The sequence below is a fragment of the Lemur catta genome, chromosome 3 (genome assembly GCF_020740605.2).
Source record: "Lemur catta isolate mLemCat1 chromosome 3, mLemCat1.pri, whole genome shotgun sequence".
Classification (NCBI taxonomy): Eukaryota; Metazoa; Chordata; class Mammalia; order Primates; family Lemuridae; genus Lemur; species Lemur catta.
The window spans coordinates 4,742,811-4,759,152 of record NC_059130.1 but is presented as its reverse complement, the minus strand read 5'-3'; the positions used below and the strand labels follow the sequence as shown (position 1 = coordinate 4,759,152).

The 16,342-nt window shown below is 40.3% G+C and overlaps 1 protein-coding gene across 6 annotated transcripts in view; it reads right to left on the bottom strand.

The window, feature by feature from the left end:
• S1PR1 (sphingosine-1-phosphate receptor 1) overlaps nt 1-15,700 on the bottom strand; it is an 88,467-nt gene extending 72,767 nt beyond the window's left edge. For 3 of the 6 annotated variants that reach the window (XR_006734026.1, XR_006734022.1, XR_006734025.1), the window contains exons 1-3: nt 15,463-15,700; nt 15,193-15,319; nt 15,014-15,098 (exon numbers count right to left, since the gene is read on the bottom strand). The gene's annotated coding sequence lies outside the window, so the exon portion shown is untranslated. Of the gene's footprint in view, nt 1-5,793; nt 6,562-10,613; nt 11,218-11,553; nt 11,730-15,013; nt 15,099-15,192; nt 15,320-15,462 lie in introns of those variants that run through there. The other 3 variants (XR_006734023.1, XR_006734024.1, XR_006734021.1) reach the window with 3 other exon arrangements.
• Nucleotides 15,701-16,342: the final 642 nt, after the last annotated feature.

The following is a 16,342-nucleotide window of genomic DNA, read 5'->3' as shown; positions in this document are numbered from 1 at the left end:
TTTACTAGAACTGCTAGGACCTGGTCCCAGAGAATATGTAGGAGACAAGGGACAAGTCCAGAAAAGATAAGTTTTGGTTTCAATTACTTAGACTATGGAGATGCCATCTACTGAGCTAGTAAATAAAGAGAAAGGTCAAATTTAGAGAGGAACTTACATTTATTTTGGTAAATAAATGACGGTGACCCTAGGTGTTTAATTTTTAGATTCTGATTCTAAACTATGGAATATGATAAAGTTACATTTGACTGATATTAGTATTTTAAGTTATTTGTTAAAAGTGGAATAAATGTCCAACTTCTCTTTGAAAAGATTAATTTAAATAATCAGTAAAATCATGCCTCAACTGTAATTTTATATTTCTCAAAATTTCTTCTAGACAGTAATGATAACTCTCACATTTAAATAGCCTATGTTATCAATTATTTAGAACCTAAGAACCTTTCCCCTCACTGGGGATGCTAGCTATCCAAGCACGGTGCAGATGAGGTTTGGCTGTTTAGGGTGACAGGAAGATTTGGTCAGTCAACCTTGAAACCAGTTGTTCACTTGCTTCTTGGATGATCAGTCATTAAGATCTCCCCTTTCTCATGACTCATTAGCCTTTTGGTAACTTTATCAACAGAAGTCATTCACTGATCCACTCAATACGTTGATGTGATGAGCCTGGCTGCTATGTAGACGTCACTGATAGGTCTGGGGGACACAAATTTAAGGAGATGACTATTGTCCCTAAGTTGCTCAGCCTGTCACAAGGGAACGAGTAAGACAGCTGATGGTTTTGGTTAGTGCGGTGATTGCCTTAGTAGGGCTACACACAGGGAGCTCTAGCAATCCTTGGACAAGAAGCAGGGTTAACCTCTCACCACCCCAGGCCTGCCACAGATTCCTATCAAAGAACAGGCTCATACATCCTCCTATGTCTCAGTGGGATGACAACGATAACGTCTAACGTTGATTAAAGAAGCAATGACATAGACGTTATTTAAAGATACGGAGCTAACCACCAGAAGTACTAAAAACAGAAAAACTTTCAAGTGATAGCCCCAGGGGTAGGAACGGGCAGTGAAGAGGGGGTTGTTGCTTTCATTGTAAACCCTTCTGTTTTATCTTTCTACCATACGCATGCATTTGATAAAAATAAGAAAAATAAAAAGCCAATGTAGTTCTTTCTCTTTCGTGTTTTCTCCACCCGTGGCTTTCACAACTATCCCTTAATTGATAGAACAGGGGACAGACTCGATCGATTCATTTCAACACATATTCGTGGCCTGCTTGCTCTGTGCCAGGCATGGCGGACATGACGGTGGGCATCAGGGAGCTCACAGGATTTTTTTTATAAGGCTACTCAGAGCTAACCCTATTGGGAAAGATGACTACAACCACGTAGCTGTTTAATTTCAGTCTCCTGTCCCTCCCGACGTATCTGAAGAGCCAGATAAGTGAGGCTACCCGGCAGTCATCAGCGGAGTGTGAGCAGCTGGGGAGGCACGAGCCCAGGGAGGAGCAAGTGCCACCGTTAGCAGTGGAGGAGAAGCCAGGAGGATATAGCGGAAACAGTCCCTGCTGCCAGTTTCCTGCCGCAGTGGATAGGATAATTGACAGCAGAGTGGAATGCTAAGGATACGAGCTCTGGAGCCTGACTTCCTGGGTCAGAATCCCAGCCTTTCTACTTACTAGCTAGAAGCTTTTGATACCTCATTACAATATTGCATTGCCCACCGGTAGTTTCTAAACTTCTTATCCTGGCAATCAATAAATTGGGTCCCTCCCGATATTAATTTTCACTGTTTCTCAGAACAAATCCAGGCTAGTGTACTCACTGTCTCCCAGAATTTCTTTCTTTCTTTTTTTTTTTTTTTTTTTTTTTGAGACAGAGTCTCACTGTGTTGCCCGGGCTAGACTGAGTGCCGTGACGTCAGCCTGGCTCACAGCAACCTCAAACTCCTGGGCTTAAGCGATCCTCCTGCCTCAGCCTCCCCAGTAGCTGGGACTACAGGCATGCGCCACCATGCCTGGCTAATTTTTTCTATATATATTTTTAGTTGGCCAGATCATTTCTTTCTATTTTTTAGTAGAGACGGGGTCTCACTCTTGCTGAGGCTGGTCTCGAACTCCTGAGCTCAAGCGATCCTCCCGCCTCGGCCTCCCAGAGTGCTAGGATTACAGGCATGAGCCACCGCGTCCGGCCAGAATTTCTTTTAATTGCCATACTTACACCTGGCCTTGCACCATTTCCCTTGCCCTGTATCCTCCTCCTCTCTCTGTTTCTTCAGTCTACTAAATTCCCAAGGTTTAAATGAGCATCATCCTCTCTGTGAAGTTTTGCTTTACAAATCTAACTGCTATAATATTTATTTGGGGGTTACGTAGTTGGCGTTTAGATATTGCCTGCTATTGTTCAGTATCATGCATTCTTTCAATTACAAGCTTCTTGGGGGAAATAAGTGATTGGAGAAGCACCCAGCGTAATATTATTTTCAAACCGAAGTATTGTTAAACTGCTGTATCCATGTGCATAGTTTGGGGAGTGTTGAAAGTGTATACGCCTGTGTGACCACCATGGTAGTCAAGATAGAGAACGTCCCCAGCCCAGTGTGTCACACCAAGTGGTCCACAGACACCAGGCTCGGCACAGGTAGGGGCAGGGTGAGTCCGGTCAGGCAGGACCAGGAGAGTAAATCTTAAGTTTGAGCCTGCCAGAAGGGCTTGAATCATCTGAGGTCAGATGAAGTAAAAAGTCAAATACTGAAGTCAGGGGCGCCGGGGACAAGGGGGCAGTATTTTGTAAGTCAGCGCAGGTTTGGAATTGTGCAATTTTGTGTGTTATGCAGGCAAGGTTCAGTGACCCACAGACAGAGGTGGAGGCAGGGCCACTGGGTGGTGACATCAAAGTCAGCTTTCTCTACTTGGGACAATTTGCCCTATTGGAAGGTTAAGGGTTGTGGGTATGTGGTGCTCCTGCCTGAGGTATGAGATTTCTGGGAAGCTTCTTATTAAAAATCTTCGCTCACTGACTGACTACTAATAAAAGGGAGATCTGGATATTTTGCTGTTGCTACATTCGCAAATCATTCCACTCAATTCCCCAAATGGGAATTGCATTTAAATGAGAATATGTAAAAGGGCTGATAGGCTTTGATCCCAGCAGAATATTTCTCTAGCATAATGCTAGATTGTTTCTATCTTACATTTAAACAGAGCTGTCCACTTCAGGTATCAAAGGGCTTGCAGTGCCTACTGAACGTCTCTACCTGTCTACTTCTATGTGCCATCTTGAACTTAATGTGTTCTAAGCAGAATTTTTTTTTTTTTTTTTTTTTTTTTTTTGAGACAGAGTCTCACTCTGTTGCCCAGGCTAGAGTGCCGTGGCGTCAGCCTAGCTCACAGCAACCTCAAACTCCTGGGCTTAAGCGATCCTCCTGCCTCAGCCTCCCAAGTAGCTGGGATTACAGGCATGTGCCACCATGCCTGGCTAATTTTTTCTATATATTTTTAGTTGTCCGGCTAATTTCTTTCTATTTTTAGGAGAGATGGGGTCTCGCTCTTGCTCAGGCTGGCACGAACTTAAGCAGAAGTTTTGATCCCTGCTCTCCTGCCTAGTCTTCTCTATTTTAATAAATGTCACATCTTAACAAATGTCACACAATTGCTCTTGCCAAAGTCCCGGGAGTCTCCCTTGATCCTTGTCCTCTTCTTCACACCCAACAGCAAATCCATCAAGTCTGTCAGCTGTATCTTCCAAATGTGTCCTGATTTTTTTCTAGCACAGAGATGAAGCAGGCAAACTCTAGAGGCAGGTTGCCCAGGTTTGAATTCTGGCTCTAACACTTACTAGCTGTGTAATCTAGCCAAGTTATTATACTTTACCTTTCTGTGCTTCGGTTTCGTCATATGTAAAATGGAGATAACAATAGCACCTACTTCATAGGGTTGGTTGAGGAAATAATGTTAACACATACAAAGTACTTAGAATTAAGCCTGGCTATAGTAGGTGCTCAATTAAGGTTAATTAGTACTAGTTGTCAACCTGCCATTTTAATCCAACCCTCACCTCCTCTTAGCTGGATTAATGAAATCATTGAATCATTGACCTCTATCAGATTTCCCTGCATTTACTTTTACCTTCTATGGTCTACACAGCTACCAAAGTGAACTTTTAAAAACATAAATGAGATCAAGCCATCCACCTGTTCAACCCTCCAATAGCTTTCCAATTGCAAAAGAAATTCCAAGTTCTTACCCTAGCCAACAAGGCCCACGCTGGTCTGGTTTCTGCTGGTAACTCATCACCTGCTGCTCTCTCTTTGCACTGGCTTTGCTTAATTTTGCTGAGTCGTTCCTGCTGCCTTTGCACTTGGCTGTTCCCCCTTCCAGGAATACTCTCCAGTAAGCCCCTTGCATTAGAGCATCCTCACTTCACTCATTCAGCTCTCACACAGATACGGAAAGAAGTCTGTCCAAATTGCCCCATTTCCCCCTTTGTCCATTTTACTTTTCTTCGTAGCTCTTGTCAGCACCTGAAAATACACTGTAACTTAAATTGTTTCCTTGCTCAGGTCTGTTTTCCTCACTACTGTGTCAGCTTGCATAGTGAGTCTGGTTCACTGTGACGTTACTGTGACGAAAACGGTACCTAAACATTATAAGAACTCAAGAAATTTTTGTTGACTACGTGAATGAATGGGTTAATTTGGACATCTTCCCATATTCTCCGCCCATCCACTCTCTGCTCCAAATTAAACACCACCGAGATCATTTAGCTCAACACACTCACTGCACAGGCGAAGCAACCCGCCCGCAGAGCTGCAGGTTGTCCTGGGACTACCTCCTACTCCTGCTGCAGTGCTCCTTAGTGTGCTGCGCCTCTCCTTCCTCCTTCCGCCCCCCACTGTGCCTCAGTGTCGTCGACAACGCACGGTATCGTGAGAACTGTAACTAAAGGAATCTTTCAAAGGCTCTTCTCTTTTACCTTCCACCTTTCTGAAGTCTCTCTCCTCTTTCCCTCTTCTCCCTCTGCCTTTCCTGCAGCTAATCCTCAGGGTCCCACTCCTGACTCGCCTTCTCCCCGGGCACCCAGGGAGTCTCATCTATTGCCATGACTTCAACTATGTGCTGATGAATCTGTACTTCCAGCACAGACTTATCTCCTGGTCTCCAGCTCACACTTCTACCTACTTATGAGGCATCTCCATCTGGATGTCCCTAAGCATCACATATCCAGTGTTTCCAAAGTAAAATCCACTCCCCATCAAAATTGTTCCTACAGTGCTCCGTCTCTGATGAATGGTAACACGTTATCCAAACTGGAAACCTCCTCACTCTCTGTTCCCTTCAAACAATCTTGCAGACATATTGATTCTACTTCTCAATTAATTATTACTTCTATTTCTCCCATTTCCACTGCTACCACTTTACTTCTACCTACGATCATCTCTTACATGGATTATTATAACTTAATCACCTAATTAAGTATTTTTCAAAATGTAGGTTTTGACCCATTAGTGAAGTATGAAATCAATTTAATGGATCATAATAAACTTTTTAAAAAGTCTTAAATTTACTTATATGTGCAATCCAGAAACTAGCAGGGCCAAAATTAGCAGCCACACAGAGGCGTTTACTGGCAGCTTTTCCTTGTTTGTAAAGGTCAAAGTACTCAAAATATTTTCAATGAGCACAAAGACCCATCTAATTAAGAAGCCTGCCCTTGTACCCGTACACTTACCCTGAGTAAAGAAATGTTTTCTATGAATAGCACTTAGTGGATAGTATTATCAAACGTAGTGGCGATTTAATTTTAATATTATTTACTACATATGCATCATGGTTGTGAAAGACATTTAGTGTGTTTCACTGTCATGCTCCTCTAGCTTGTTCATACTGTCCATGTCTCCTGCCCTAACGAGGTTAGCTGCCCTGGGATATCTACTTGGAATATATCTTTTCTCCTTTTCTGCATATTGGCTGTAGCAACCATCTTGGATTTGAAATAGCAGTAAGGTACTCCTGTTTAGGGTTGGTCATATAGTTTTATTCTTCAGTTCAACCAGCTGGTCAGGAGTCAAGTTCCTTGGACACGTGAAATATTCCCAATGTCAATGAGTCCAGTAATCGCTCCTCTTTCAAATGTTTCTCCTTCCTGAATCGACTTCTGAGTTTGAACGGGAGTCATTCCAAGCTTTGCCATCAGCAGCTCTCTCCAGATTGCGGCTCCCCAGTCCTTGTGAGCCATGTGTACAGAGTTCCCCAGACGGTTCCCGTGACTGGCTGGTGAAGAATGACAAGGAGTCTCCAAAGTCTTGAGTTGGCCTAAGATAAACCAGCAGAGGCTGCAGGAAGGAGAGACAACCAAGCTTCCTCTTCCTTAAGCTGTCTGGCCCTCCGGTATGACCCTTGTGCCTGCGTTGTCTTATTTTATCATTTTCTTGTTCGTTGCAGGTTAGCTCCACTGGGATAGGGATTATTTTGTTCACCACTGTATCTCCAAGGCTTTCTGCTGTGTACTTCTGGGTCCTGTTTGCATTTCTGACCATTTTCTTGAATTACTTGCTTTGTAGCCTGAAGAGGAAACACTTTTCTATTTGTCTCAGTTCCATGGATGACCGGGCAAATAGCTACTGACACGAGCGGTCCCAACTCCCTGTGGCCAGGGCCTGGTCTCCCAGTCTCCTGCCCTGCCTGGCCCGCAAGTCCCGGTGTGCTGGGTCGACTCAGGCCTGCAGCCAAGTGAGGACCAGCAGGGACCACTCCTCAGCCCTTGCAAGGCCCAGGTGAGGACCACAACCAGGTGAGGAGACTAAGGCCTCAGAGAGAGTAGGAAGCTTTGCCTGGTGACCTGAGACTGAGGTTGTTAAATTTCCCATATGCCCCAACACCACCCCAGACCCCACCCCTTAGTCTGCTCAAATTAGAATTTTTAAAACATGAAATAAAATAGAATGGGATAGAAAATATCTGACTACGGCACGTGCACTAAGGTTCAACTGTTTTGCATAGTTGCTTGTATTCAGGGTTTACCACGTAATACTGTGGGTCACCATCAAAAAGTGGGAAAGGCACTGTCCTCATTTGTTCCCCTGCCTTCATTTTTGTCCTCCTCTTATTCATTTTCTACCCTGGAAATGGCCTTTCTAAAAAGTGAGTGCAATAGAGGAAATGTTAAGTGCTATTTTCAAAGTCTGACAAAGCTGGGGTTGAAACCCGGCTCTGGCACTTAATGGCTGTGTCATGTATGAGTTACTTCAACACTGACCCTTGTTCTTGTCATCTGCAAAGTGGGAATAACATAATTAACTCAGGGCTGTGGGCCGGCCCCATGCCAGCCACTTTGAATCATTTATCTCTAATCTTTGTGAGAATCCTAAGGTGCTTATCATTATCCTCATTTCCTTAAGAAAACCGAAGCTCAGAGAAGTTACGTAAGTTGCTTGTGGTCACATTGCTAGTATGTTCCTGAGCAAGGATTCATTTCAAGCTTCCCCATGCTCTTCCTATTGAGCATGAGTTTCCACCCGTATAGAGTCTGAGGTTTGTCAGCTCATGGCTATGTATATTGGCTTCTCAATCAACAAGTATGTATTAAGCATCAATTTTGTACATAGCACTGAGTTGGGGAATGTAGGGAAAGGAGAAGAGTAAAACGTGGTCTGTTCTCATGGAATGCACATTTAACTTAGAAAACACTGACAGACACAAAGCAATGGCAAGCTTATCAGTGGTGCTGGGTATCTAAAGCCCATTAGATACTTAAAATTTATAACAGGTGTTATTCTATTATAAATTTAAATCACACTTAAGGAAAGACATCAATGTATATTTTATACAATGCACAAAAGATCTAGTTTATAGATCTACATTTATAGATGAAGAATCTATGTGGATATGAGTAGGTATAAGTTGCTTATTAAAATTTAACAGGAGTTGTCTTATTGTAGAGACTGTGGCTGTTGGAATAACATAGTCTCTTTTGCATTGTAAAAATTAACCCCATATATTTGTGCTTTACCTAATTATCAGCATCTTTTCAAACAAATCTGCTCTCCAGTTAAGACTAGGGAAGAACATTTTTCAAAAAAATCATTCTTTAAAGGGCCCACAGGAAGCTGCCTACTTAGTCACTCATCGGAATAAGCCTCGCCCTTCCACATTTTGTTTACTCTTTCTGCTTTCCTTATTTATTGTTTCAAATTGATTTTCCATTCTTCTAGTGAGCACCATGTTCCAAGCAAAGCTGGGAAATTCAGTTTGTATGCACAGTACTGACTTATCAGTAGAAATATAAAAAGTTATTTAAGACAAATAAGATGTATGGTGCAATGGAAATGGATTCAGTGGGTGACCAAGAGCTGAGCGTGTGGACTTAGGGACAACCCCAAAAAGGTGCTGGAACCCTTCTGTAGCCCATGTCTATAGTGTGGAGAAAAGAGGAGAGCCAATAATTTGCCCTAGAACTTTTGCAGTGGTTGATATGAAAGAAAGAGTCAGACAGGATACTTCTTTGAAGTATAAAAAAAGAACACTGACATGAACTACATCATTACCTTGGTTTAACTGATACTTAAAAATTATACTCTGTTGTTATGATTTCTTAAAACTAAGCCCTGTTGTTTTTTAGCTACAACCTATGAGGAAACTCTAAGAAGAAATCCTAGGAAGGATTAAGCTTTCAATTTTCTTTCTTTCAATTTCTTTGCTTACAAATAAAATTAGTATTAAAGCCTCTAGAAGAAAATCAATACTACTCATAACCTGTTTAGGAAACCAAACGATATATATATTTATCCAGAAACCCAAAGTTCATTTCACTATTATTATTTTCCACACTAGAGTTTCAAAGGATCTTAGATTGTTTCTCAAATAGATGAGAATTTGCATGCAGGTATGCACACTCAGAGATATACCATAAATGGGGATTGTCTGGTTACTGAACGGGTCAATTTTTCAAACTTTAAAAACATTATCAGATCCAAGACATACAGAAAGGATCTTTAAAAACATTGTCAGAAGCATGAAAACTAGACAAAACATTTTACAAGAAAAAGAAAACTTGAGCTACAACCCATACAGAACTCCCAGCTGCCACAGTATTCCCAGCCAACTCAAAATAACAGGATTATGTTCTTGTGATGTGTGGGAGTTGATAAATATAAAAGAAAATAATGGTTATGGTTAGTGAAGGCACAATGTGAAATTTACAGATTATCTCACCCCTGACAGGCAAATAATATGGGTCAGGTTTAATCCACTCTGCACTTATTATAAGGTATATGGTACTAGGCCTTGTGGGACCATGAAATTAAAAGGCATCCTCTCTTAGGCTGTGTTAGTTAAATGTGCAAGATAGTAAGCCAGAGACTGAAAAATAGAAAACAGCCATCCACCTCTTCTCCAAAACGACATAAAAAGGCCTCAGCTGAATAGAATAGAATAAAAAGATTAAAATACAAAGATTTTTCTTTTAAAAAAGAAAAATATAGGAAAGGGCACGTCTTAAATCATGGTTGGGATGTGGCAAAGTCATAACATGTAACCAAAATGTTTGTAACCCCATAATTTCCTGAAATAAAAAAAAATTTTTTTAATTTAATAAATCCTAGAAGCTTATTTAAGAAGCTTATTTGTAAAAAAAAAAAAAAAGAAAAAAGAAAAGAAAGAAAAAGAAAAATATACCAATGAACTTTTACAGCCAGATTAAGAATATGCTATCTGAAAGGAAGTGACGACATTGGCTTCTCAGGGACACCAAAGTGAGGTGACAGGATTTCAGAGAAAATGCAGTCAGCAGAAAGCTTTGTTTCATTCACCTGAGAAATCCACACTGAGTGCCGCTTATGTATATACCTTGGTGCTGTATGTGAAACAATCTTTTTAAAAAGGTAAAAGAAGTGATTTTATGACCTATTCTAAGGTTGGCATTTTACAGGTACAATTAAATAGTGCTGAGATTTGCCTATAATGATATTTCTAAAACTATATTTATTTTTCATCCCTTTTAAAGATATTAGAAAATTAAAATGGTAATGTAAAGCAATTGATGAGCTAATCTGGGCTAAAAGCAATTTATAGAAGGAAACAGGTGCACTGCTGTTCGTACATGCGTGTGTGAGCACATGTGTGCATACGTGTTGAGGGGGTAGCCTCTAGTTTAACTGAGTATTTTAGACAAATTTTGCAGATTCCCTCGTGTCCTCTAATTCCACATGTCATAGTAGCCACTCTTCAGCTTCCAATTTTCTAGGTTATTTGGCCACATATTCTGGTGAGAGGAGAGGCTTTTACCAAATGTCTTATTTGCGTTCCCTTTAAATATAGGCTTGTTAAAGAACTTCACAGATCACTTGTTCTGGTTTATAATTTCAAAGGAAAATTGCTTTGGTCACTCGATCAAAATTTCGGTTTGAGGCACAGTGAATAATTATACTTAAAAAGTTCAGCATCACTTTTACTGTTGATATTTATAATGCATATAATATCATGTAAATAAGCACAAGGTTTCTTATGTGGAACAAGTTCGATGACTTATATAGAATATAATTTAATTGAACACTTTACATCTAGTTTGCAAAGTAATGATGCTGAGTGAAAGAAGCCAGACAAAAAAAGAGTCCACGTCGTATGATTACATTTATGTCAAATTATACACAATGCAAAGTAATCTATAGTGACAGAAAGTATGTCAGCGGTTGCCTGGGGGAGGGGCTGGGAAGAGGGAGAGACAGGGATGACAAAGGGACACAACAGAACTTTTTGGGTGCTGGAAATATTTGTTAGCTTGATTGTTGATGATGGTTTCGCTAATGTATATTTGTGTTAAAACTTATCAAAATAATACATTGTAAGTATAGATAGTTTATAGTACGTCAATTACACCTCAACAAAACTTTTAAAAAATTTAATCTTGACTGTCCAGTTATTCCTGTCCAAATGAACTGTGTCAATCTAACTACTATATATTACGCATACCTGGAAATTAAGGTGAAAAATAAAAATTAGAAAACAGAACCACAGACATATGATTGGCAGGAAGACAGACAGGTCCTTCTTCTGATGTATCTGGAGGTCATGTCTCTGGTGACTCATCACCTTAAGCTTTTCCAGCGACCCGGAACAGTTTGCTTTCATCACCACAGAACAAATAACTGGCCAAGTCTTCACATAACACTGTTTCCTGTGGTCTCTCAAGAAGCTACAAGACAATATCCCACAGGACTGTAGCTGCATAAAACATGGAACAGATTTAGTAGCTTTTATTGATAAGAGGAAAGGGAATGACAAACCGTGATTCAGGAGCAGGAAAGACAGTTTGGTAATTTTATTTTACCATTAAGATCTACAAGAAGGAAAATGATGTTTGAAAGATACAAGTTTAGTGTTCAAAGTATCCTTCCAATCCATTATATTTGCACTACAGCCAAAATGATATTTCAAAACCCCAAATCTGACCATGTCTTTCCTGCTTAAAACCCTAGGCTAGCTTCCCACTGGCCACTCCTTTTAGGAAAAAGCCTTAGGCTGGTTTACCAGGTGCTTCATGATTCGACCGTTGTCTACCTTTTCAAGCTGGGCTCCTCTCCCTGTCTCCCACTCAACCTGCAGCCATGCCGATTGCCTTTGCGTAGCTTCCTCCTCAAGGCTTTTCATGTTGTAACGCAGTTCGGGTTCTCCAGGAAGCAGACGTTAGCGTTCAGGATGTTTATCAGGGAGTGCCCTTCCTTCCAGCAATAACTCTGTGAGAATAGGGATAACTTCTGCAGTATTCACTGCTGTATCTTTAGCGTCTACCACGGTACTGGCACATAGTAGTTACTCAAGTAATACAGACTGAATAAATGAATGAATCTGAGGTTTAAAAAGCATTGCAAGGAGCAAAAGTCCTTGCCGATCTGCTTTGGCCATCCTAACGCGCATGGGAGTGTGATGCTGAGGCAAAGACTTCAGGCTCCATTGCTGGATGGCCCAGCTTGTCAGTGCCAGCTCAACGACATCCTATTCGTGTGACTTTGGATACAGTAACTGATCTTCTAAGCCCCAATTTTTAAAATCAATAATAATAATGGTAATAGTATTAATGGTAATATTGTCTTTCCATAAGGCTGTCGGGAGGGGTCAATGAAATAATCTATGTAAAGCGTTTATCATAGCACCTGGAATACGGTAAGGCATCCGTAAACGTTAGCTATAAATTCTATTATTATTTGACCTTTTGCTGTAAGTTCTTCATATACCTTTAAAAAGATACAAATGCAGGGAAAGACTGTTTTATATTTGCTGTCAAAAATGCATCAAAATAGTAATCTTGGAAAAGACTAGAACTTTGTTGTGTTTCCCTCCACTTACTTTACAGGTTAGTAGTGGTTTTTATTTGGCATCATATACAGGAGGTGGGTATAGCATCATCTTCCCATTACTCACAGTCTTCTGATGCTTTAAATAAGGCCTGCCTCTACCCTTCACTCACACAACCTAGGAATTTTGGTAATACTTATCCACTTGTAGCTTACAATAGTGCTGTGCTTGTGTGTGTGGGTGTGTGAAACATGCTTTTGCCTATGTCCAACGTCCCTTTTGCTACATTAGGAAATTTCTGCTTCAGTACGAGTTGGCTCATTGGCTCAAAAATCAGCTCCTAATCAAAGCCTTTCCCTGGGTCCTCCCTGCTAATCCTCCTGATTTGCCATTTTTTACCATGACACCATTTACACACGGGGACTGTTGTCCTGAGCCCCCTGCATTACATCTCCCCCTTTGACTGTGGGCTTCTTTTTAATTTTTTTTTATTTTAATACGCTCAGGGGGTACAAGTTGAATTCCATTACATGTTTATATCACCTACTGGTGATAGACTGTGAGCGTCTTGAAAGCAGTTCTTCTTCATGTGTTTGTATCTTGCACATCCAGACATGCAATAAACGTTTATTGAATTGACTTGAATTAGAAGGAAATCACCAGATCTCTTCAGAAAGACCTAAATGGTGAGTGGGTTAGGTAATCTGTGGTGTGCTCAAAGAACACAGTACGGATTTAATAAGATAGAAGTCAAATATTTATTCTCTGTTACCTTTTTGTTTTTAATTGCAATATAACACACCCATATAAAAGTGCCCAAAATAGTAGTTAGTGTATTACTCAACGAATCATCACAAAATGAACACCTGACAACCACCCAGGTCAAGAACTAGAACATTGGCAGAAGCCCCTCTCATGTCCCCATAAGCATCCATCTTTATAAAGTATTTTTCTTTATACTCAAACCTTACTTGAGCCTTTAGAGGTTATTCCTCTAAGAAATAAATAATTGTCCGCTCTGCTTTCTTTAAGGGCCACCATAGCAATGGATTGCCAGACACTTCTGTCCACTCTTTCACTGAGATGTATTTTCAAATTCTGTTGTCTTCTTAAAGAAATACACACATTAACACTCCATTTCTACACCTTTATGACTCTTATTTCCATTGGGCCCCACGTCTTCCTTTGTTTTCTTTTATTGTATGTTCTTTCCCCCCACACTCTTCCTAATTGAAACACTCTACCCACTTCCTGTTAACTGTCTGACCTCTCTTCCCCTTGTAACTCCTCCACTATTACATGCTTTAAATAAATCTCCAAAAGGAACTGAATTTTTGATTAGTACTTCCAATAAGATACAAATGTGAATTCTTCATTTAATTCACACTGCAAAGATTAAGGGAACATAGATATTAAGATGAGTCGATTAACGGAGTAGAAAAGATGACAGATTTAGAGAAAATGACTTACTTTTCTGGGTGATAGGCAAAGGAACATGAAGAAACTGAAACCACTGGCAGCCTCAAAAGGATTACTAGTAAGAGTTATACTCGGGATGCTTATGTCACAGTGATATAAACAACGCTGCTACAGAAAGTTTCAGAAGTTACATTGAACTGAAAAAGCTACTTATTAGTCAGTCTAAAAAGAAAATCAATAATCACAAGAATTGACTACTTTGGAAATGGTTCATTTCTTTACATGTCACTGTAAGTTAGCTTTTTCTTTTTTATTATTCTTAACGGTTCTTTCCATTTCTTGTCAATCTCGTGTCATTTGAAGAACCGGTATTTGCTGAGATTTGTAATTATAAGCCATTGCATGCAAGGGATAAAATGTTCTCTTAAATCTTAACGAGATGCCTCTAATATTCTGAAGGTAAAAAAAAAATGTACTGGTATATATGTTTTAGCTATTACATAGAAAAGATAAAAGACTGATCTGGGAAATTCAGTGATGAGAATTTATGTGACTATAATAAGAATAAATTCTGGGGTCTGATAGCACTCACAATTTAACAATAGTTCAGCCAAGTGTCCACAGTAAATTATTCCTCCCATTTGGAAGAGATATAAAAGGTGATGCTGATACAAAACTCCTGCCTAGAATATGGATTTTTGTTTCATTAATTTTTTTATTTTCTGAGAGGAGGTCTTGCTCTGTCGTCCAGGCTGAAATACAGTGGTGTAATCATAGCTCACTGCAGCCTTAAACTCCTGGGCTCAAGTGATCCTCCTGCCTCAGCCTCCAGAGTAGCTAGGACTACAGGTGCTCATTGCCATGCCTGGCTTACATTTTTACTTTTAGTTTTTGTAGAGAAGGGGTGTTGCTATGTTGCCCAGGCTGGACTTGAACTCCTGGACTCAAGTGATCCTTCTACCTCGGCCTCCCAAAGTGCTGGGATTACAGACATGAGCCACTACCCTCGCCAGACTTATACTGTGTCTATTCATGTAAGTATCTGTCTCCCTGGTAGTTTTTGAGAACCTCAAGGAAGAAAATGTATCTTATTCATTCACAGCACCAAGCATGGTACCTAAAACACAGAAGAGTTTCAAGCCTCCTAAGCTAAAAACCTCAGTGTCAGCCTCAGTCCCTCTCTCTCATTGACCACTTCTGAGAGCCACAAAATTCAGTAAATTTTGCCTCAAAAGAGAAATGTCTTTTAAATTCCACCTGTCTTCTTCACTCCCAGTATGGGTAAGTGCATGCCCTCGTGGCCTACCTGCATCGGGCTTTTCACTGATGCCTTGTTTCTCTCATCCATTAATTCCAGTCTGTCTTCCACGATGCCCTGGAGGTGCCGTCTCCTATTGCAAGGGGAGAGGACACTTTTTGAGTGTCAACTATATGCCAGGTACGATGTTGAACACTTAAAATTACGTCCTTCAATACTTGCAGTACCCATGTGCAGTAGGGTTGTATCACTACAGTCATTCTACAAGAGGAAATTAAGGGAGATCAGATGTCTTGCTGACACTGGCTGTCTTCCTGAGGGTGGCCCTCTCTTCCTGGTCATGTTATCCTCTAGCTTAAAAAAATCAAAAATGTGAAAGGTTTTTACTACTGGCTCCCACTTACTTACAGAATGAAATGTAAACTCTTTGGCTTGGCATACAAAGAAAAGACAATTCTCCCCAATATAATTCTATGCACTTCTCAAGGCTTCTTTACCTCCGCTCCTATGGTGTACTGGCAGCTCCAGCAGGTCTGGACTTTGCACGGTTCCTCAGACTTCCAGGCTATTCCGTGACTCCCTTCCGTTGCGTGTGCTAGTTTCTGTCTGGAAGGATCGTTCCCTTCTTTGCCCAGCACATTCCTATTCACCCTTCAAGACGCAACTCACGTTAAGTCAATTCTCAGAGGTTTCCTTGACGTTTCCGCGTAGTTGCTCTCCTGTTTATGACGTGAGTCATATATTATAACCCATTAGAAAGATCTTGCTTGTCTTTCTGACTCCCCCTCTGTGAGATCTTTACAGCTGTGGACTGTGTGGTTATTCAAATTTGTATCTCTAACTTTATTAAATGCTATTAATATAGTACTTAAAAAAATGAGATTTTCCTGCCTTTTTTTCATACCCAGAAAGCAGCTTAGAGTCAAGCTGGTTAATGAAAGGTATCTGCTTACATAGTTCTCAAAATGTGATTGTTTCAACAGGCATTTAGTAAGGTCATTACAAAGAAGATACATTAGCAAAGAATAAAGACTATTAAATCTAAATAAACAATGCAACAGCTAACAATTATTGCTCAATTACTAGGTACTAAGAACTATTCCCTTTGTTTCCATAAACAAACATTTAATCTTCAGATCGACAATGCTATTAGGTAGTTATTACTATTGTGAGCCCTTTTTGGAAAATGAGTAAACTGAGGCACAGAAAGATTTCTCTGTGAATATATAGAACTAATAAGTGGCAAAACTAGGATTGAACTTAACCTCTAGCCTACATTAATAAAAAGCTATGAAAAGCCAGATGGCAGAGTGAGATCTTTTCAGAAAGAATAAATTTTCCCATCTGTTTTAATTTTTAGGGGAAAGATTCAAATCG